Raw genomic sequence first — 22,505 nt, 5'->3', positions numbered from 1 at the left:
GGACCACATTTCTAGGACCCTAGTTTTTGTGACAGCACCATCTAGTTTAAAATATTTAAACAGGCTTACCAACGGGTAGGTTTAGGGCTAGGGGTTGGTAAGGACAATATATAAATTAAACTTAATCAATTAAATAACTAAATCATTGTTATAGGGTCCTAGAAGTGCGGTCCTGAAGATGCAGCCTCTGGTATTGCAGGCAGATGCTACTCGATCGGGCGCGCAGCCATGTACAATTTAGTTGACGGAATGCTTTCATTTCGCCCTCATTTCAGTTACAGATACCACATTAGGCTATTTAATGTATTGGCAAACATGAACTAACAACAATATGTATATAAACAGCATTTATTAATCCTAATAAATAATAATAAAACACATTTTTAATGTCTGAATCAGTAGATGTTGACATTAACAAGAACTAAGATTAGCCTAATAAATGCTGCAGAATTCATCGTTATTAGAGTTACAAAAAAAAAAAAAAAAAAAAAAAAAAAAACTCAACTGAACTTATGGACAATAATTAAAAATGACAATAAATGGTTTTGGTTTTCTTGTGTGTGATTAACGTTGGCTCATTGAAAAAGTTACAAAATTAGAATTCAATCAAATAAGATCAAATCTGTTAATCACTCAGCATTAGGTATAGGCCTATACCTGCTAATTATTTATTATTATTATTTTCTAAATAGTTTTAATAGATTCTTATAGACTATGAAATATCTGAACGACTTACCTGTATTGGAGTTTTGCATTGCTCGATGTGATAAAAATTTATAATCAAGGGGTTCCTTTCAGCTATGCTATAGCGTTCAGTTCAGAAGTTACTGTGGTGTGAAGTTAAGTGAAGGAAATCAATCAGAGGCATTTCCATCACCCTAGGCGAGACATTTCCGTGTATAGGCCTACTGTAGCTACAATACTCGGTGTCCATTGGCTAGATGAACTGTCAGTAACTTCCGGAGCTTCACTTGTTTGCTTCTGTCACCCATTCCGCACCTAACGCCGAAGGTGGCCGCTGGCCAAAAAAAAAAAAGGCTTTTCGGAACGACATTTAAACATGAGTCCAAGATGTCTGCGCCCTTGTTGTCAACATCAAATAGCGAAGAAGAGGAAATTACGGCCAGACCTCCTTCAAAACATCGTAAAAAAGGATTTTAAATGCATCTCACGTCCATTAATAAAGATTAAACAAAGTATTTTACACGCACATACAGGAAATAGTGTCAAACGGTGGCTTGGTTTGCAGGGTAAGAATCAGATAATAGCAGAAACATACAGACATTGTCTAGAAATCGAGTTTGAAAATGTTCCCGAAGATGCTGGATTTCACTCCACTTGCTACAGGCGTTTCATTGATAAAAAGCGCTTGGATGCGGCAGAGAAAGTTCTGAAGTTCAAGATGCTACACCAGGTTCTTGACAAAGTCTACTGCAACAGTTACAGGTTCCTCAGAAGAACAGTGAGTTATTATATTGCATTATCAAATGATAATTAAAAATTGTGATACATTTAAAAAGTAAAGCATTGACAATCTACATAGTCTGTTTGTTTGTTTGTAAACAGTTTTGACTGCACAACTCACAGTAATTCACTATGATCAAATGTGTAGTGGTTTGTTAAGGTAGATTAAACTAGTAATGTTCTATTACCAATTATTATATTTTATATTTAAAATAGAAGCCATTGTGAAATAGTTATGGCACATAAAATATCTTTTCTGTTTTTTCTGTTTTCTTTTCAGAAATGAGCCAACCTTCGATGCCAGCTACAAGATCTTCTGTGAGAGGAACATCCACCATAGAATAATTGTAAACCAAGAGGTGCTGACATTGATGCATCTAAGAAGGATCTTTTTATATTTTGTGAAAAAATAAAAAAACATGAAGATCTCGATGATTCAACTACAGGTAATTTAAATACCACAAGTTTCTTTTAAATACGCAGCTTTGGAAAGAATGTTTATGCAACATTTTTATTTTTTCTTACAAAAATGGAATTTATAATAATGATAATCATAATCATATTTTATAATGTGTAGAAGCTGGTACACAGTGTATTTTAACTTGGTTGTTTTCAGTGGGAATATATCTTTATTTATACTGTTGTGATCATCTTTCGCTGTATCTTTGTTTCAGGCAGGATACTGTACAATCTGATTTCCTGGATTATTGGTGCAACTGAGGAACCAACACTGGCCCATTATGTTGATATTCCAAATGATTTGAACCTAAAAGTGATATCTGTTTGTCAGGACATTGTGTATCTCGCACCTAAGGACTGGAGGCAGATTGGAAGATGTTCCTGTATGTCTGCAAGACTTTCTTGTACTGATTTTTGTCAGTGCCAAAATTGTGCAAATGTTTCCCAGGAAACAGAGGAAAGAACTACATGTGGTAGGGATGATACTGATGAGTAAAGACATGCTGTGCATTATTTTAGACTGATTTTGAGCTGTAATGAATCTTTTGTAGAATTGTTCATTTTTAGCATTATTCATAATTAAGGGGGGTGTGGTCACATTTTGAGTCATTTCAGCCAACCTGGGCCAAAGTGTGCTGCTTCTTTATATTTGTGTGATTACACAGTGCCTATACTGAAAATTTTGATGTATAATACATCACAGTTTTGCTAAATTTACAATGTGTATATTTAATTTTGCTTGGTGGCAATCCGTTAATTTGAATTGTATTTTCTACAAATTTGCCATATTTCATGGTCTACATTCACACTTCAGTATATAATGCACCAGTACCTGTCTCAAATGTTTAGGTACATGTATAAAGGTCAGTTTGAGAGAGATTTTGTGTTGCTAAAATGAATATAAATAAAGTTATAAGCAAAACTAGCAGCATAAGATTTTCGTTTTTTAAATTCACAATTATACACATTTATGGATTGTAACAAAAAACTGCAGGATATTTTGTGGAGAACTTTTAACATAAAGTCCATAAGGGTGTTGTCTATGCAAAAATGCATTTAAAAAGTAGTCACTTTTTCTAGAGTTCACTTTATGGCTAAATATAACTAAATATGAGGTAAAAGTGTATTTCTCCGTATGTGTGCACTTTTGGACTAAAAGTATGCACTGTGATTAAAAATAAATGCGAGCAAAAGTGATTGAAGGTAGAGGTCTGTGTCTCGTTATTCTGTTCAAAAAAATCAGTAACTACCGATTGATTTTGCATTCCTATCAGAAATTAAGAATTATTAGTGTCATTGTGGCAAATATCGAAGCTATCTAATTGTAAAATGTTTCTGTTACAGGCAGCTGCCAAAAAAATAGTATAGCTCCACTATGGTTTGTGATTTATTTTCAAGGGGAAAAAATAATAATAAAAAAAATAATAAAAAACTTTTCAAAACATCACCCCTCTGTTTTTTTCACAAATCTGTATTGGCCTACACACACACACACACACACAAAGAAGAAGAAGAAAAAAAACCTAAACCCACCACCTTGACCTGCATATAGGCTACTAAAGTACACAGCAACATACACAGGACAAATCCAAACATTATTCTGAATGTGTGTGAAAACAACATGATACTGAAATGTGTCTGTGCATAAATACAATGTGTGATCAGCGCTCATACATGATTTATTTGTGCATCAAAATAACGGACTCACGCGTGCTTCTACCCGCAGTCGTCTTTACTTTGATGGTTAACTATGTAGGCATTACAGAGTTAACCTTTTTAATCAGCTGAGGAGAAACACAAGGAGAATAAGAAGGCTAAATTAGTTTAAATTTGCCTTCTGTTCTGCTTTGGTCAAAATGATTCTGCCCATAATAGACAGATCTCTCATAAACCAGTGATTAAGAGACATTTTTCACACTCTATTCACTTCTATTGTAGTGTTAAAAATTTCTCTTAATCACTGGTTTATGAGAGATCTGTCTATATATCTTCTATATTTAGTAATTCTAGACAGGTATTTCACTTCAGATTTGACTGGAATTGATCCTTATCACACGGATACAGAACAGGTCATATTTTTAAAATTCAGACCCATGCTCTTGAAAAATCATGAATATTCATTGCTGTTGCGTTTGAGAATCAAGTAGAAACGTCAACATTTAGATACGTCAGCATATTTTATTTGGCTATTATTTAATATTCATAAGCAAAGCTTCTGGCTTCCGTTAAGCAACAAGACTCGTATCAGAACGCAAATATATAAATGAAAATTTTTACATTTACTGCACATTTATATTTTCAAAAGTGTTTGGTAAGTGTTCCCTCACACCCATCTGGATTGACTTGCTGGTTCTTCCATATGCGAAATAAAGATTTGATAATAAGCCGTGTTTAGGCCTACATAGTGAAACTGGTTATTATAGAAATTCACAAACTTTCTTTTGTTGGCTGAGTTAAAATATTTACTTTGAAGTCCCACTAAGATTTGAAGTCACTATTTCATTAATTTAACAACACCTTACAGGTTTTCTATGGTTACATGACAAGCAGGAAAAATGTTTCAGCGTTTTTAGTAAAGTGCTTTGTTTTGAATCACAATATGAAATCAAGAAAATATGAATTTCTAGTTCATTCTTCTGTGTCTGGACTCTTAAACCCGCTGCTCTTCATCTTCATCGCTCACACTCATCCTCCTGTGAATGAACATGGCCGCACTGAACTCTGGGCCGGTTCTGGTCGGGTCTCCTCTAGAGAGAGAGGAACATCCAGAGACTGACCATCCATTTCTATGGCTGCAAATTTAAGAAATGATGAAGATGAGCTTAAACACACTGTACAGATCTTCATTCAGAAACAAATGATACAAAACTGTTAATAAATTAATAATATGTTCTTTAAAGAATAATCATACCCTCAGAGGAACAAACAGAAGTCATCATCCTCCAGACAGCAGACAGACAGCTGAACACTGATGGACAAACACACGTGACTGCAGATCCTCTTTCTGTAACAGTGACAGAGACACCATTAGTTATTTTGGCAGTCTAGCGCCATCTAGCGGCTAATTATTCGACTGATCTATGTCGCTCTCTAATGTGTGGTACTGTCACTTTAAGAGTGGAAAATCACTTAAGTCAGTAAAAATGTATATTTTTAATGCATAACAATGAGCAGCATTTAGCCAATTAATCTAGGTTAATAAAAACCCAAAGGTATGTGTATCAGTGGAATTCATGGAAAATAATGTTTTTTTGTAGGCTAATAAAGTATGCGAGTGTAGCTTTGGTTACACTCGAAACTGTTCATCGAAACTGTCACTAAATCAAATTTCCACCAAACAATGTCAAATCTCCTTTCACTCACTGATTATTAATAAAACACCAAACGTATACATGACAATAATAAGTTTTCAACATTCTTGTTGCTATTTTGGAAACGTATAATAATGGTATGTGCAAATAAAAAATAGGGTTGTTTAACAGGTCACGTTTTACAGTTTATTTGAATATTTACAATATGTTTTGCACAAAAACTTTAAACTTCATTCTATATTTAGGCTATGTTTTAAAAATAAAAGTATAAATGTATTGAAACTTTTAATAAATACAATACAATATACAATGTTAACTTACTTGTATTGGAGTTCGGCATGCTCGAAAATTGTCTTACTGTGCGACTCTGGAAGCTCTCATTGCGGGAGATAACTTGATTGTGAGAGGAACTCTGATTGGAGCTCAAGGGTGGAGCTTAACCTGTTGGAGAAATATGGGTTATGGGTTGGGTTAGGGTGTGGTTGGAGGATGCAGCTCCACCAGTCATGAGCACAGAAAATCCCCAAGCGCTGTGAATGACGATGGAAAGAAGACATGACACGAATAAAAAACACCACTTTTTAAGTTTCTCTATTGTAGGCTACTTTAAATGTCATTAATTATAGCGTTGTCATTAATAGTCCAGTGCCATTCAATTTAAAAGTTGTGTTTTAACATGTTTTGACACACTTTGACATAATTTGATGTTGTATTATAACCTTGACTACATTTTTGAGCAAGTAAATATACTTTTTACTGCAATACATTTGTGATGAGTATAGCAATTACACATTACATTTTGCATGGCATCTAATTTTCTGCAGCGTGTTTCTGCAAGTGCATTATAACAGGAAGTTGCAGAACTGCAAGGGATGCATTAGGTCATACAGCTGGTGGTGAGGCTGAAACCACAACATTATTTTATTTATCCGCTATTGACAAGACCATTTTGAAGGACATTGTTTTAATGAAATTATCGCCTTTTTGTGCACTAGCTTAACTGAGACTTAAGAGTTTGTAGACGTTTAAGAGGTAGTTGTGTCGACCTCGATTTATTGCAATATTGAGGTGTTCAGTTTAATTTTGATTTTAGAAAATAATCATGATTTCTCACCTTACAAATCAATCGATTTTTGTTTTTCACTGGCATGTCTGTTAGATGTTGTGGATTAGTGCATCTTTGAGCCTATAGTATGAAAGTCAGATATAAAGTATAAAAAGTATATAAAGATATAATAGGGCTGTAGTCAAGTCAACTTTTGTCGAGTCCAAGTCAAGTCCAAGTCCAAAAGGTTCGAGTCCAAGTCAAGTCCGAGTCCAAATGAGACAGTCAAGACAGAGACAGAAAAAAAAGAATCCTCTTCAAGACCACCTATTGATAATTTATGTGATGCGAGAGACAGCATATCTTAGATTCTAAAATAATAATTTTGCATTATTATTTTTTGCATTATTATTTGTTTTTAAATTCTCTACAACTGTGGTTCCCAAACATTTTACAGTCGGGTACACCCTGAGGCATTTAACATTCTTCTGCATACCCCCTCTCTTCCACTTAGACTGCTGCAGTCACACCTTTTCCATTAAGGGACAATATTTTCCCCTTTAAATTGATTGCGCATTAAAGTGCTTTTTTTTTACCTCTATAAATACCTTTATAAAATAAATAAATGTTTTAAATTAAAAATGTCCAAAAGAGAAATAAGCAATGATGTTAAAACGTGTGATACTTTTAAATATTGAACTAAAACTGCCAGTAGGTGGCGGTAAGTCACTGTCTTAATGAGTGAGTCATCGAGTCATTTATTCATTCATTCAGTACCGAAGCAAGTGGATGTATTTTTGAAAGGGTAATTGAATCATTGACTCTCACAGCCACAGATTCGTTCACAAAACATTGATATGAGTCTCAGTTCTGCTGCGGCTTTCGGTTGAACTAGAGATGCGCCAACTGCAATTTTCTTGGCCGATTCTGATTTCCGATTTTTGGATGGTGTGATCTGCCGATACCTATTTTTGCCGAATCTGATTTTCTTTCTAAGAACTATAATTGACAGCATATACAAACAAAATTCTACCTTTCTTCAACGCAAAGTTTTATTTTCATAAAAAAAGTAAAACTCAGTAATAAAATAAGAACAAATAAACAAAATTCCAAACAGCAAATAAATGCAATAGAATAGAGAGCTATGAAACTAAGTTTTTCAGGTTAAGTAGGTTTTTATTTAGATAAGAAATACTACAGAAATTAAAGTAATAAAATGTAAAATAACACATCCACGTTGGTTACCTTAATTTCTGTATTTTTTATTGTAAATATTAAATGCAGATTTATTCTTACCATTAAAGTAAAAACGTATTCAGTCAAGAGCAGAAAGTGATTTTCTTTGTCTTTTGCTCTTTAAATAACATGACAGACAGCAGCAGGAATATTGGACTGCTGTCCCTTTAAGAGTTTATGAACGGACCCAATACTGTTACACAACATGCGTTCTCTTTCTTAGCTATATAACGATCCAAAACTGACTGTGTTTATCTGAATAATTGCCAAGACGAGCATTTTGACATAATTTTGTATGTATTTGATCTTTTAAGCGCAGTAAACCACTCATTTTGGTAATTGTGACTCTGTTTGACTTCTGTCTCTGTTTGAGTGAGACTGAGCGTGGCTTATTCGCTCCACTGATCAGTGATGATGCTTTCGGTGTGAGCGCGAAACCTGCGGGAACCGGAGCGAATGAGACGAGTGAGAGAGAGGAGGCGCCCGCGCGAGTGTGTGTCACTTCACCGTGACAGAGAAGAGAGCGAGAATGCGCAGCTGACGTTATTGCCTGTGCAGCTGGTAACAAAAAAGATCGGCTCGGAATCGGTAAGAAGTGAGACTGACCTGCTGGACTCGGTCGAGACCAACTAGAACTTTTGGCGAGACCAATGACCAAGTCCGAGACAATCCGAGTGCAAATACCAACGAGTCCGAGACGAGTCCGAGACAACAGAAAAACGTCTCGAGTCCGGACTCGAGTACTACAGCACTAAGATATAAAGTATAAATAAATCAGATACTGAGACTTTTCAGAATCCGACTTTTACTCAAGTCATATTAGAATTGGTAACTTTGTAATATTACTTTGTAATGTCTGAAGAACGACAGACAACGGAGGCTTTGTTCTGAACTTTTAATCGGAACGCAGAACAACTGCAACACAAGCGCATCAGACTAACTAAATCTCTAACTGCTTCCCTTCTGGGCTTATTAACTTCCTGCATTAACCCTAGAACTGCAGGTGCAAAATAAAACAGCAATTTCAAAAACAATTATAAATATTCTGTGCACTACACTACCCTCCCCTTAAGAGACAACTGTCCAGTGTCCATAAAAGAACTCAGTAGCGCACACTAACTTCCAGTTGCAACAACTTTAGCCCTTCATCAGTTCTTATATATGAGCAGTGTCACAGGTGTAGTCTTTTAAGGGTCTTGACTTTCTCTGTTGTCGCTGTGGTCATCCTTCCCCCACCGTAGCAGGTGGGCTAGCCAGGGAATACGCTGCATATGGCATTGCGCTTGTCTGCGATGTCTCCTCTTCTGGATTCACTTCTGAAAGCTCCATGACCATGGGCTGATACGGAGCAAGTCGATCGCGATGGAGCACTACCATTCGCCGTCGTCGCCCTCCCATCTTGACCCGGTACACAACATCAGAAATTTTGGCCAGCACTTCACATGGGCCATGCCAGTGACAGTAATGCTTTGGAGAGTGGCCCTTTGTCTGGCGCTTCTGTCTGGCTGATGCAGCTCCCTGCCGGTCCCGGGCTCCCTCATGCACTCCATGCAGCCCTAACCAGGTACTGTTGCAGTGGGGCATGGGGTCGCCGTGTGGGTCCCTTCTTGGCCGTGTATGCGTCACAGCAGTGGATGTAGAGTTCGACGTCCAGCCGACATCCTGCCTAATAGAACCGGCTTCTCAATCTCCATAGGGTCTTTGCCACTCCAAAATGCCCCATCCCCACTGAACCATGCACGTGCTGTAGGACTTGGCGTTGCAAGGAGCGGGGAACTAGCAACTGCAGTAAGGTAGCCTCACCATCAGGTGTCTGCCACTGACGGTAAAGCAGACATCACGGAAAGTAAGGGTGGCCCACTGCGAGTAATAAGCTTTCAATTCTGGTCTGTAAGCCATTATTTCCTGCCGCTCAGGCCGCTGCCCTGCTACCAGCCACTTGCGCAGTCTCTTTAAGGCAGGATCTGCTTCCTGCATCGCAGGCCCCATCCCCTCCATCCACCTGCTGCACAATAGCTGGCCTTTTCTCGTTCTTCCTGCTTCCGACAATTTTGGCAGTCGATCACCTCACAGGGTGGCGGGACAGGGCATCCGCATTTCCATGTTGTCAGCCGGCCTGGTGCTGCCCGGTGCAAATTGCAGTTCTGCAGAATCTCTAGCCACCGAGCCATCTCTAGCCTTCTTCCTGTACAGGTAGGGCCGGAAGTGCCGGAGTGCCAGCACCACTGCTAGTAGCTCTCGGGGGGTAAGGAAGTAGTTTCTCTCTGCCTTCTTCAGAGCCTGGCTGAAGTATGCAACAACATGTTCTCCATCATCATCTTCCTGGGATAACACTGCGCCAATACCAACATTACTGGCGTCATTGTCGATGATGAACGGCCAGTCTGGATCAGGGAATGCTAACACTGGAGACTTGGTCAGTACTTCACGCAAGTGGTCCAATCCCCAGGAAGTTCTGTAGCTCTGCAATGTTCTTTGGGATAGGCCACACCTTCACTGCTGCTACTTTTGCCAGTTCAGTAGCGACTCCTGCAGCACTCACCACATGCCCCAGGAAGATTGTCTTTTTCCGTAGTAGATGGCATTTCATTGGACTGAGTCGTAACCCAAATTGGCGGATAGCAGCGAAGACCACTTGGAGGTGTTGCAGTGCCCCCGCACCGGGAGAAGGTTGCTGGAGCATTACAGAGGCAAAACGGCATAACCCGGCCAGTACCCACTTCGGAGGTCAAGGGAGCTGAACCAGCATGACCCCATGATATAGTCCAGGGTGTCGTCGATTCGCAGTAGCAGGTAAGAGTCTTTTCTCATGACGGCGTTTACGCGGCAATAGTCCACACAAAACTGCCAGGAGGAGTCCTTCTTTTTGACAAGTACGCCACGGGCTGTTGGACGGCTCAATTACTCCTGCTTTTTCCATCTCCGGGATCCTTTGTTCTGCTGCTGTCTGTTTGGCCAGTGCTAAACGGTGGGGTCATAGCCGGATGGCCGGAGGTTTGCTGGTATTGATGTTGTGCTGTACTAGCCCCGCTCGTCCGCAATTCTCGTCTCAAGCTGCAAAGACATCCTGGTTGCGGTCAAGTACTTCCTGTAACTGTCGACGCTGACTGAGGGCACATCAACTGTCCTTTGCCCCTTCTGTAAGGGAATGACTTCATGACCAATCTGAAGGTAAGCTCCAGCCACATTTATACAGGCCCCACTCAGTGTCAAAAAGTCTAGTCCCTTCAGTGTTCGTGGGGCAAATAAGCGAACATGCTGTCACAGCTTTTCCAGAAGCAGGGCTCGCAGGAATGCGTGGAGAGCCAGCTCATCCTGGGCAGCTGCGGTGTATTGCAGGTACCCTCGCCATACATAGAACTGCACATCTGCGGCCAAAGCACCTAAACTCTCCCCTTCTTTCCTCCGTCTACCAGCCAGCTGTTCCCGTCTTTGCTCTGCCATCTGCCACGCCCCAAACCGCTGTTCAGATGCCCCCGTAAGAGTTTCATAGTCTCTCTGCTCTGCTGGTGTGAGATCAAGCAGCACTTGTAATGCTGGCCCTTCCAGAGCCAATGCCAGCTGAGCCACTGAATCCTCCTTACTCCACAAGGCACGCCAGGCTGCCGGCTATACTTGTGCAAAATAGGGCTCAGGTGGCACAGATCTGTCATACCTGGGCAGCTTAAAATAGACCCGCACTGAGCTACACTCAACCCTGTTCATCTCCCTTCCAGGCAGAATTTCCATTGCTGCACCCAGATTTCCAGCTATGGAAGGATAGCACTTTCTCGACAATTCAAAACCAGCATATTCACTCTCACTGGCTGAAGCAATGTCCTCATTTTGGATCACCTCCAATTCGCATGGATCTCGTGCTATTGCCTCTAAAGAGTCCATTGAGCCATCACGGAAATGATCGCGGCACTCCCGTAGGCGGGAAGTTCGTGCTGGCCCCAGCCACTTCTCTGTCTCAGCTCGGGTGCATTAACCCTAAAACTGCTGTTGCAAAATAATAAAACAGCAATTTCAAAAACAATTATAAAGATTCTGTGGGCTACAACTTTTTAGACGTAAGTAATTAATTTAAACTATTTGCAAACAATATATTATTTTAAAATATGCATATTCACTCTTATTTGTAGCCTATGACTTACTATGTAAAAAAAAAACCTCAAAACATTTCTTGTCTCTTAATATTCAATTAATATGAATTACACGAATCCAATGCTATCTCACGACCAATTCGTACGTATTTTACGAGGTGTCTAATTCGTAGGCTATGAATTTGTCTAAACCCAAGTGATGGGTAGATTTAGGGGCGGGGTTTGGAGTAGGTAATTTGTATGAATTTATACGAATTTGTCAACTTGTTAAATACGTACGATTTAGCAAAAAATGTATGAATTATATGAGTGAGGTCGTATGGCCATGAGATTGGGTTGCAATTAATATCATATGTTCAATTAAAAACGGTGAAATTTCATGAAAAAAGTTGAGTAGTTTGCATCATTGTTGGACCGACGGTCGCTGAAAATTTCTGTTGTAAAACAGTTTTACAACTGCTTACATCTTACCACGCACTCTTTTACCATTAAATTTAAAGAGTTTTTAAAAAAAAAAAAAAAACTTTTTTACATATCCTTTCACTTCCTCTCTATTGTAGCTTATATTACTCTGAGCACTGCCGATAACTTTTATTGTGACCACTTCTTGTCTATTTGCATCGTCATGACGACTCGCTTGTTGTATTCCTCACTTGTAAGTCGCTTTGGATAAAAGCATCTGCCAAATGAATAAATGTAAAATGTAAATTCACATTTGACTTCATTCATTTTGACATTAATGAGCGCTGTTAGACGCTGAGGCTAAATATATAATTTCAAAACTTCTTGTCATCCTTACAACAAACAAAGTGGTATGTGATGGACTGCATCAAGAAGAGGGTGTGCTGAAGTGCAGTTACCACTCTTTCTTCTAAAACACAGCTACTACCATAGCTTCAACACAAAACTAAATATAGTGTTGTGTTCACTGAAATAGCTACTCTGTTGCCTGGGTTAAATGACCACTAAAAGGTAAGTTGCGTGTTAGTAAGAAAGAAGAAAATCTGCTTTCCATGCAAATAAACTGCTGTGATCTCTTTTGATTTTTCAACTATAGGTATAAGTCTGTATTTAACATTTATGATGTTACTCTGACAGAGTGAAGTGACGTTGACTAATACTAGTCAGATGAGAAAACACCAGTCAAAGCTGTGGGAAAATATACAAGTGAGACAAAAAAAATTATATATATATATATATTTTTTTTTTTTAAATAGTGTGATAAACATTGACAAAATCAAGCACAAAATCAACTGCGGCTTTCAACCTTCTTGTTGCTATTTTTTTCAAACTCAAGCTTTATGATTAATAATGGTATGTGCAGATTTTAAAACAATAAATAAAAATTGGGTTGTTTAACAGTTCACATTTTAGTTAATATTTACAATTGAGGTCAAAATATGTTTTGCACAAAAACTTTAAACTTCGTTATGTTATTACTTGTTGAATTGGAGTTCGGCATGCTGTGAGATTCTGGCAGTTCTCACTGTGGGAGGGAACTTGATTGTGGCAGGGACTCTTATTATTGCTTAAAGCAGTATGGGCTTTTTTTTTGCCATTATTTAAACAGGAAGAAACGACTTTCAGTTTTACTAGTCTGTTGCCACTAGAGCAGATATGAATTCTGTTATCATTTACTCACCCTCATGTTTTTCCAAACCTGTATGAGTTTCTTTCTTCTGCTAAACCAAAAAGAAGATATTTTGAAGAATGTTTGTAACTATACAGTTCATGGACCCACTGACTTCTATAGAATGAAAACAAAAGTCAAAACAATTGTTTATTGTTTTATAGATGTGTTTATAACATAATCATTTGCAAAAAGCACACAAAATAAAGTGCTCTTGTTTCACTTTATTCCACTTTAGACATATATTAGAATTTATATATATATATATATATAAATTCTGAATGCTTTAGTACTGCTAAACTCATAAGCTAAGAGTTCTATTGTTTTATTGTGACGAAGTACCTTATTTCTTTGTTTTACCTTTTTAAGTTGTTATTAATTTGTATTCATCTGATTTGATGGGTCTGTTTTGATTCATCATTTGTTGGGAACTGTAGGGAGGTGGGTGCCATTTTATTTTGTAATCCCCCGTTTTCTCCTGATTTGTGGCTACGTAGGGAGTGAGTGTAAATTCTGTTGTTGATTTTCTTTTCTTTGAGAGATTTAGTAAGAATTTAACTTCCAAGTTAGACACACTTCTGGTGTGAAAGAGCCTTTACATCTCTCCATCACTGCACGTCCGCACTGAACACTGGGCCGGTTCTGGTCGGGTCTCCTCTACAGAGAGAGGAACATCCAGAAACTGATGATCCATTTCTATCACACAGAAAAGAAGGAGATGAACTTAAAGGGTTAGTTCACCCAAAAATAAAAATTCTGTCATTTATTACATACCTTCATGCCGTTCCACACCTGTAAGACCTTCGTTCATCTTCGGAACACAAATTGAGATATTTTTGATGAAATCCGATGGCTCAGTGAGGCCTGCATAGAGAGCAATGACATTTCCTCTCTCAAAATCCATTCATGTACTAAAAACATATTTAAATCAGTTCATGTGAGTACAGTGATTCAATATTAATATTATAAAGTGACGAGAATATTTTTGGTGTGCAAAAAAACAAAATAACGACTTATATAGTGATGGCCGATTTCAAAACACTGCTTCAGGAAGATTCGGAGCATGAATCTTTTGTGTCGAATCAGCTGTTCGGAGCACCAAAGTCACGTGATTTCAGCTGTTGGCAATTTGACACGTGATCCGAATCATGATTCGATACACTGATTCATTTATGATCCGAATCTTCCTGAATCGGCCATCACTATATAAGTTATTTTGTTTTTTTGGCGCACCAAAAATATTCTTGTCGCTTTATAATATTAATATTGAACCACTGTACTCACTGTACTTAAATCTAAGATAACGATAGTAAACTATGGAGTGCCGCAAGGATCTGTATTAGGCCCTCTGCTATTTTCAATATACATGCTGCCACTCGGCAATATTATAAGAAAACATGGAATTAGTTTCCACTGCTATGCCGATGATACTCAGTTATATATTTCAACACAACCAGATGAAATCTCTAAACTATCCAATCTGACAGAATATATTAAAGAAGTAAAACATTGGATGACTAGTAATTTTCTTCTATTAAATTCAGATAAGACTGAAGTATTACTTATTGGGCCAAAAACCTGTACACAGAATCTCTCGGACTACAATCTGCATTTAGAAGGATGTACTGTTACTCCATCATCGACAGTTAAAGACCTGGGTGTTATATTAGACAGCAACTTGTCCTTTGAAAATCATATTTCATATGTTACAAAAACAGCCTTCTTCCACCTCAGAAACATTGCTAAGATACGGAATATGTTATCTATTTCTGATGCAGAAAAGTTAGTTCATGCTTTCATGACGTCTCGACTAGATTACTGTAATGCATTATTAGCTGGTTGTCCTGCTTCCTCAATAAACAAGCTACAATTCGTACAAAATGCAGCTGCTAGAGTTCTTACCAGGTCAAGAAAATATGATCATATAACACCAATTTTATCATCTCTACACTGGTTACCTATTAAGTTCAGTATCGATTATAAAGTATTGCTACTGACCTAAAAGGCTCTTAATGGTTTAGCTCAATCCTTCACTCTGGACTTCTGGTTGTACCTAGGATAGCTAAGTCCACTAAAGGAGGGAGAACGTTTTCACATTTGGCTCCGAAACTCTGGAATAGCCTTCCTGATAATGTCCGGGGCTCAGACTCGCTCACCCAGTTTAAATCTAGATTAAAGACGCATCTCTTTAACCAAGCATTCACATAATGCATCTCATATCAGATCAACTGCACATGACTATCTTTGCTTAATGTTATGAACAGCAGCTATGCTAATTATTCTCCATTTGCTTTTCTGATCTATCTCGGGACGCCCATCCCGAGGTGACTAGAGAGGACTTCAGCTTCAGTTTGGATCCAGCCTCTTAAGAAGACCTCAGATGACCAACACCTATGAAGAGACGGCGCCAAGTCCTGTGAGGACTTCAGAAGACGCAATCATCTGGATCAACATGCACATTGCCCAATCTCTATATCCTAATTATTGTTAATGTAATTCATTTTTCCAGGAGCTCATTGCTTCTTCCTTCAATTAAACAGCTAACAGTGATTGTAAATTAATTGCCTAAATTATTACATTATTTGCTAACTGCATTCTTTAAATTGTGATGTTGACATGCATTCTCTGTAAAGCTGCTTTGAAATGATATGTATCGTGAAAAATGCTATACAAATAAATGTGAATTGAACTGAATTGAACTTCCACTTCAACCCCAACCCACGGACCCATGCTGCAGCCATGAACCCAGAGACAAAAGGTAAGAAAATGAAGCTGGTAAACTATAAATAAAATAAAGAAAGAAAGCTCTTGGTGTCTTTTCTGTTGTAGGTTCAGGGATATGTAAAGTGGGAGGAGTTGGATCTAGATCCAACCCCACCATCTGGATCTTGTGTTCTGCAGCGAGGACCATCTCGGAAAGGTTGCATAGCTAAACTCCAGCGAGTTACACGAGCATTGGTATCTTTCATTTTGTCAATCCTCTGGATTGCTCTATGATCTGTTTCAACTAGGCCTACAAAATCTCATCCCAACAAATAAAAGAATCAGGAGCCCATTTCAGTGCCGAACACTCTTTTTCAATGACAGAATCCCCTTATCTCTCAAGGATCAGTTTCCTATTCAAGTAAGCCACAGGATGTAACTCACCTCCCTGCTCTTGTTTCAAGACCACTCCCAAACCCACTTTAAAAGCATCTGTCTGAAGCACAAACATTTTCTTAAAATCAGGACTGTACAGGACAGGATTAGTCACTAGTGCATCCCTCAAATCCTCAAAAGTTAGTCTGGATTGTTCCGTCCACTGAATCTGTTTTGGGCCTGACTTCCGTGTCAAATCTGTTAGGCAAAATGAGGTATAAACCTCCGATATCAGCCAGCTAGTCCTAAAAAGATGCTTTTTTTGTGCTCGGAAGTGGGCAGGTCTGAATTGCTTGTATCTTCTGGATCTGGTGTTTAATAACACCATTACCTAACACATAGCCTAAGTGCTCAGTCTCACTCTTGACTTTTGAACACTTGACAAGATTGATTGATGTCAAACCAGCATCCTTAATTCGCTGAAACACTGTTGCAAGATGATGAAGATGCATCTTCCAGCTGTCACTGCACTGTAAAAAATTAATGTGATTTTAACAGTAAAATATTGTAAAAACGGAAAACGGGAAAAAAATTGTAAATAGGTTAACAGTAAGTTCCCATATTATATACAGGGAAAAACTGTAAAAGCTCTTCCAGACATTTATGCAATTTTCACAGTAAAATGCTGTAAATTTTATAAGTAAAAAAGACAAAATCAATGTATAATTTACAGTCAAAATCTGTAAACTGATGTTCCCACAATTCCCTGTGTGACACTCAACATTTGAAAGCATTTTGTTTAAATAATCATGTTTCTTAATAGTTTTTGTTATCAGTTGTGTACATTAGGGTTTTATGTTACATCTTCTGTTGTTTGATGAATGTTTATTGCATTGTATAAGTATTGTGGGTTGATGGTGTTCTGCGTTTGCGTTAATGACTCTGCACACATATTAGTCTATACTTCATTCAGCTCGTGGAAAAGCTACTTGTGATGAACTCTGATTCTTCATGTGGCTTTCTCTTTTACCAATTCATTATTATGGTGTCTGTCAGTATATGTTAAAGGTGCAAAACAGATTGTAATAGTAGTGTGCATTGTTGAATTTATTGGTTTACATTCAAATGTTCTTGTTTGTAAGTTACAGTTTTGTACTGTAAAATTTACAGTTTGTTCTGTAAATGTGTTTACAGTTTTTCTGTATTTTTTTTTTTTTTTTTTTTTACAGTGTGCTTTCAGTTTGGCAAACAGATATGAACAGTGAAATTTCAAAGGCATGGAAATGTTGAATCATCTTTTTAATAAGTGATCACAGAAACTATTTAACACAAAGTGAATAAAATATGAATTTCTAGTTCATAGTTCTGTGTCTCGACTCTTAAACCCGCTGCTTTTCATCATCATCGTTCACATTCATCCTCTGTGTGAATGAACATGGCCGCACTGAACTCTGGGCCGGTTCTGGTCGGGTCTCCTCTACAGAGGCAAGAACATCCAGAGACTGAAGATCCATTTCTATTGACACAGAAAAGATGAAGATGAACTTAAACACACTGTGTTGAGTACAGATCTTCATTCAGAAAGAAATGATACAAAACTCATGTTTGACTGTGAGTGTGTTAATAAATGAATAATATGTTCTTTAAAGAACAATCATACCCTCAGAGGAACAAACAGAAGTCATCATCCTCCAGACAGCAGACAGACAGCTGAACACTGATGGACAAACACACGTGACTGCAGACCCTGGACATTAACAGAAACAGATACACGGTGACATAGCGCCATCTAGCGGCTGCATAATGATTCACATCCTGTATATGTCGACAAGGTGTCAAGGGATACCGCTGTGGACAGAAGTTAAATGCAAAATCTCGCCATAAAATAAAATAAATTAAGGGTACATTGCTTAAACCTATGCTTAAAACGGATACATTTTTCCTTTGAGTTTTCCGCGTACAACTTTGTCAAAACGATCCCCGTGAAAATGACTAAAAACGCTGTATTCTGCTGACAGGCCATTAGATGGCGATGAAACACTATAGACTGAACATTTAATGCGCATGTGCATGACGTCATCGTTTTCACAGATTCGCATTTTTGTTGTTTAGACTAAAACCGTTTTAAAAAACTTGCACTTTAAAACCCGTTTTCAGGCCACCAAAACGTGTGAATGAATGTCACAAACATAAAAAGCTTTACGTTTTTAGTTGGAAACAGTGATGTGTAAACAGTCCCTAAATTTGTCTCCTGGGCTGTTTACACAACATCATTTTCAAATAAAAAATGGAAAACTTTTTATGTGTTTGTGACGTTCGATAAGGCATGTGCGTTTGGCGCGAGTGCTCTGTAAAGGAATGCGTATGCGCAGACGCGTAATCTTTCTTTACAAAGTGACATCGCCAACTTGTCTGGTATGCGTAATAGAGTACCTCAGGTATTATGTGTTTACTTAGGCAAAACCCGGAAGCGAGTTAGAATTTTAGGACTTCCGGTTCTGTTGCCCCGAAGTCAATGTGTTTTTTTAATGTTTTTTTGCTAAATCTCCTGAAATAAGGTCTGTGGTTAACAAAGCCTCTAAATATTTTCACGTTTTGATCTATGACATAAAACACAGCAGTTATAACCCACTTGTGATTTTTTTAAACCTTTATTGTGTCTTAAAAACGGCGGTTGCTAACAAGTTGCGAAAAGGGACTACTTCCTTTGGCGGGGACAAACAGTTTGTCATCATGACAAACAGGACATTTGGACAGCATTTCTCATGAAAAAGTTCATACACAGCACAGATCATAATCATATTTTTAAATAAAGTTGTTTTTTAAATACAGTTTGAGGACGCTTGGTGGTGACAACGTTGATACGTGACCATGGTGTGCTGTAGTCCGTTTATAGCCTACTGTTAGCTTTTTATATCTGACCACGTTATTTAGGCTTCAAACTGTATAAATGTTGTGTTAACTTGTAAAGATTATCTTGATAGACAAAACGTGTAAGTGTGATAACCCTTACACGGGTTATATATATATGATAAACACAGAGCTTATTTTTTGCGATTTTCCAAAAGTCTATGGGAAAAATACATAGGCTTTCGAACAAGGGACTAACTTCGCCGCTAACTTCTGGGTTGGCCTACAAAAACACGTCATCCCTGAGGTACGCTATACAGCATTTTTAGTCATTTTCATGGATCTGTGTGAAAGGGGATAGTTTTGATAATGTTGTCATCTGTACAAAGAAAACACTTTTCTGTTTTTTTTATTTTTGTCATGTAAACGTAGGCCTACCCTCCATCTTCGAGGGTAAAAAATGCTAGAGTAATGTAGATGACAGGTGTAACCATAGCAAAAATTATGCGTTTTAAAACGAAAATGGACTGGTGTAAACAGGGCTTAAAATATAAACGACGGTCCGAAACCAAGATAATGCTCCTGAAGAACAAGAAATGTACAGTTCTAATTGCGATATACAGTTGCAAGAAAAAGTATGTGAACCACTTGCAGAATCTGTGAAAATGTGAATAATTTTAATAAAATAAGAGAGATCATACAAAATGCATGTTATTTTTATGTAGTACTGTCATGAGTAAGATATTTTACATAAAAGATGTTTTAGTTTACAAGACAAATTTAGATTTAGTTGACAAGACAAAAAAAAAAAAGAAAATAACTGCTCAGAACAAACAAGAGACTCATGAACAACCATCACAAAACATAAAAACAGTCGTGGATCATCAGGTAACCACACACAGTATTAAGAATCAATGGTTCACATACTTATGAATGGGGTTATTTTAATAAATTCAGCTATTGTTTTGTCTTGTGAACTAAATGTAAACATCTTTTATGTAAAATATCTTACTCAGGACAGTACTAAATAAAAAATAACATGCAGTTTGTATGATCCCTCTTATTTTATTAAAATTATTCACATTTTCACAGATTCTGCAAGTGGTTCACATACTTTTTCTTGCAACTGTAGCTATGTGTTAATTAAATTTGAGAGTGTCCACACAGCTTGCAAAGCATACTCAACTGCGGATGGTCGAGTTTGACACATGCACAGTAAAATTGTTGCAACTCTTCTGTCTTTAATGCTGTTGTAAGCGTACTGTCTGCACCGTCTCAAAAATTGGGCTTCACACGGACGGGGTGTGTGGATGTCCGCAAACCTTCCACTGTAAAAAAATTTCCTGTAGAAATTGAAAAATTTAACTTACAGTTAAAACATTGTATTAATATTTACAGTACCATTTAACTTGCTGTAAATGTATTTATAGTATTGTATATTTTTATAATTGTATGGTCTTTTCTCCAATAATATATTTTAATACAATCAAAAATGCATAATTTTACACTGTAAAATTTCCTGTAATTCATTGTCCATTTTTTCTATTGACTGTAAAGCTGTACAAATTGTAAATTACTGTATCAACAGGTCTCAGTAAATAACAATAAAAAGAAACAATGACAACTTTTTTAATTATGTTTTTAATTGTTAAATTGTACGGAAGGTCTAAACGACCATGGAATATTATCTTGTTTTCTCGTGATCAAGACTTGATCTAAATTACACAAATGTGCCAACAGATGGCAGTATATAACCAAATATAACTGATGGGGTGCGGTGAATATCCCTACTATGGAGTCAAATTAATGCCTTAAAGTTTTGCACAAATATAAAGTTTTGCAAAACAAAAAAATGAATTGAGCAATAAAAAAAATGTTTTGCAAACAAAAATAAAGAATTGCAAAGGAAAAATAAAGTATTGAGCGGAAAAAAATAAGTTTTGCAAACAAAATAATAAATTGCAAAATAAAATAACGTAGTACAAAAATAAAAATATAATCAATTACAAAAATCAGTGACAGTTGTAATCCTATTTTATCTTTGCCACATATTTTTCATGCTCAAACCTACTAAATCATTTGCAACGCTCATTTTATTCTGCGTTACAGTCAAGCGTGCGCTCACGATACCGGTTTTCTTTTGCGCTGCACTTTTCTGCGCGGTTCTCTTTATGGCACTGGTTTGACGTGGGGGTGGAAGTCAAGAAACGGGGGCACGTCCCCGCGAAACACGTCATCGGCAGGAGACGCAGATCGCAACAGAACAGATCAAAGGTGTGTTCGACATCGGCTGCGGCTGGATGTAACCGATCGGTGAGATTAGCCGCGTGCAGGCGGGGAGGAGCTGAAAACGGAGACGTGAAGTCGGACACTTTCTGCTTCCCGTAGTGACGCTCGCGCTGCGTTTGCATCGGTTTGCATACTTTATCACAGCTGAAGTGAAATAAATGCAATATTTGACTAATACACTGATGTTTTAGAGACCTTTTCATTCAAAACTTTATGTACTGCTTACAGCGTCTGTTTTTACAAGAATAAAGTTCAACATAAGCATATGTTATTTAAATAACAATGTAGTTGGGTCTTTGTTTTTTATCCGTTTTATTTTGATAAACATGACACAATACAACATCGCGACTACATGAAAAGAGCTTTAACTGTTATAAAAACACAGATTTTTGAGCATTAGTGGAGCTGAAGGCGTGACAATAAACACGAAACACACGTGATCGTTGTCATGCGGTGAATCCGGCCAATCATGAAACAGCTGTGTCGTCATCAGCGCTCGTGCAGCTCCTCTTGAGAAACTGCGCTGGCTAACTCAGGTGGCTGATCTCGAATCGCTCTCGCGGTACTTTAAAGCCATACGTCACAGTCACATGACGTCAGCGCTGTCTCAAGTCGGACAACATTTCTTACCGGCATGCACTGCTTCAAGTCAGCCGCCGATCGGTCTTTGCGGCGCTGCATCAAGTCGAACAAGCCTCAAGCACAGAGACAGAGCGCATTTATTATAATCTGAAAACCACGCCCACCGGAGGGGAAAACAATCCAACCGTCTCCATTGACTTTGTATTGCGTGAGGCTGCCTTCTTGTCTTTTCTGACTCATTACAAAAAACATAACAATGCCTAAAAGCTGCTGTGTGACAAGGTGTACAACTAACAAGCTAAAAAACCCAGAAATAAGTTTTTATAAGCTGTCGACCCCCAAGAAACGAATGTTTAAGGACACTCAACAGTGGATAAAGGCAGTGTGACAGAGCGCAACGAGTCATAGAAATGCATTGGAGGGGAACGTAATAGGCGACAGGTGAAATAATTCTTTGACATGGTTAAAAATAATGA

At 37.8% G+C, this 22,505-nt stretch overlaps 2 long non-coding RNA genes across 2 annotated transcripts; one reads left to right on the top strand and one right to left on the bottom strand.

The window, feature by feature from the left end:
- Window positions 1-1,053: 1,053 nt before the first annotated feature.
- Window positions 1,054-3,049, top strand: LOC125260207. Its single transcript, XR_007182992.1, has 3 exons — window positions 1,054-1,462; window positions 1,745-1,910; window positions 2,139-3,049. It is a non-coding gene; the product is annotated as an uncharacterized LOC125260207 (long non-coding RNA).
- Window positions 3,050-4,085: 1,036 nt separating this feature from the next.
- On the bottom strand, window positions 4,086-5,799 carry LOC125260672. Its single transcript, XR_007183103.1, has 3 exons — window positions 5,556-5,799; window positions 4,835-4,927; window positions 4,086-4,715 (listed from the first exon to the last, which is right to left on the bottom strand). It is a non-coding gene; the product is annotated as an uncharacterized LOC125260672 (long non-coding RNA).
- Window positions 5,800-22,505: the final 16,706 nt, after the last annotated feature.

The sequence above is a fragment of the Megalobrama amblycephala genome, linkage group LG24 (assembly GCF_018812025.1).
Source record: "Megalobrama amblycephala isolate DHTTF-2021 linkage group LG24, ASM1881202v1, whole genome shotgun sequence".
Classification (NCBI taxonomy): domain Eukaryota; kingdom Metazoa; phylum Chordata; class Actinopteri; order Cypriniformes; family Xenocyprididae; genus Megalobrama; species Megalobrama amblycephala.
This window is presented reverse-complemented; position numbering and strand designations above follow the sequence as displayed.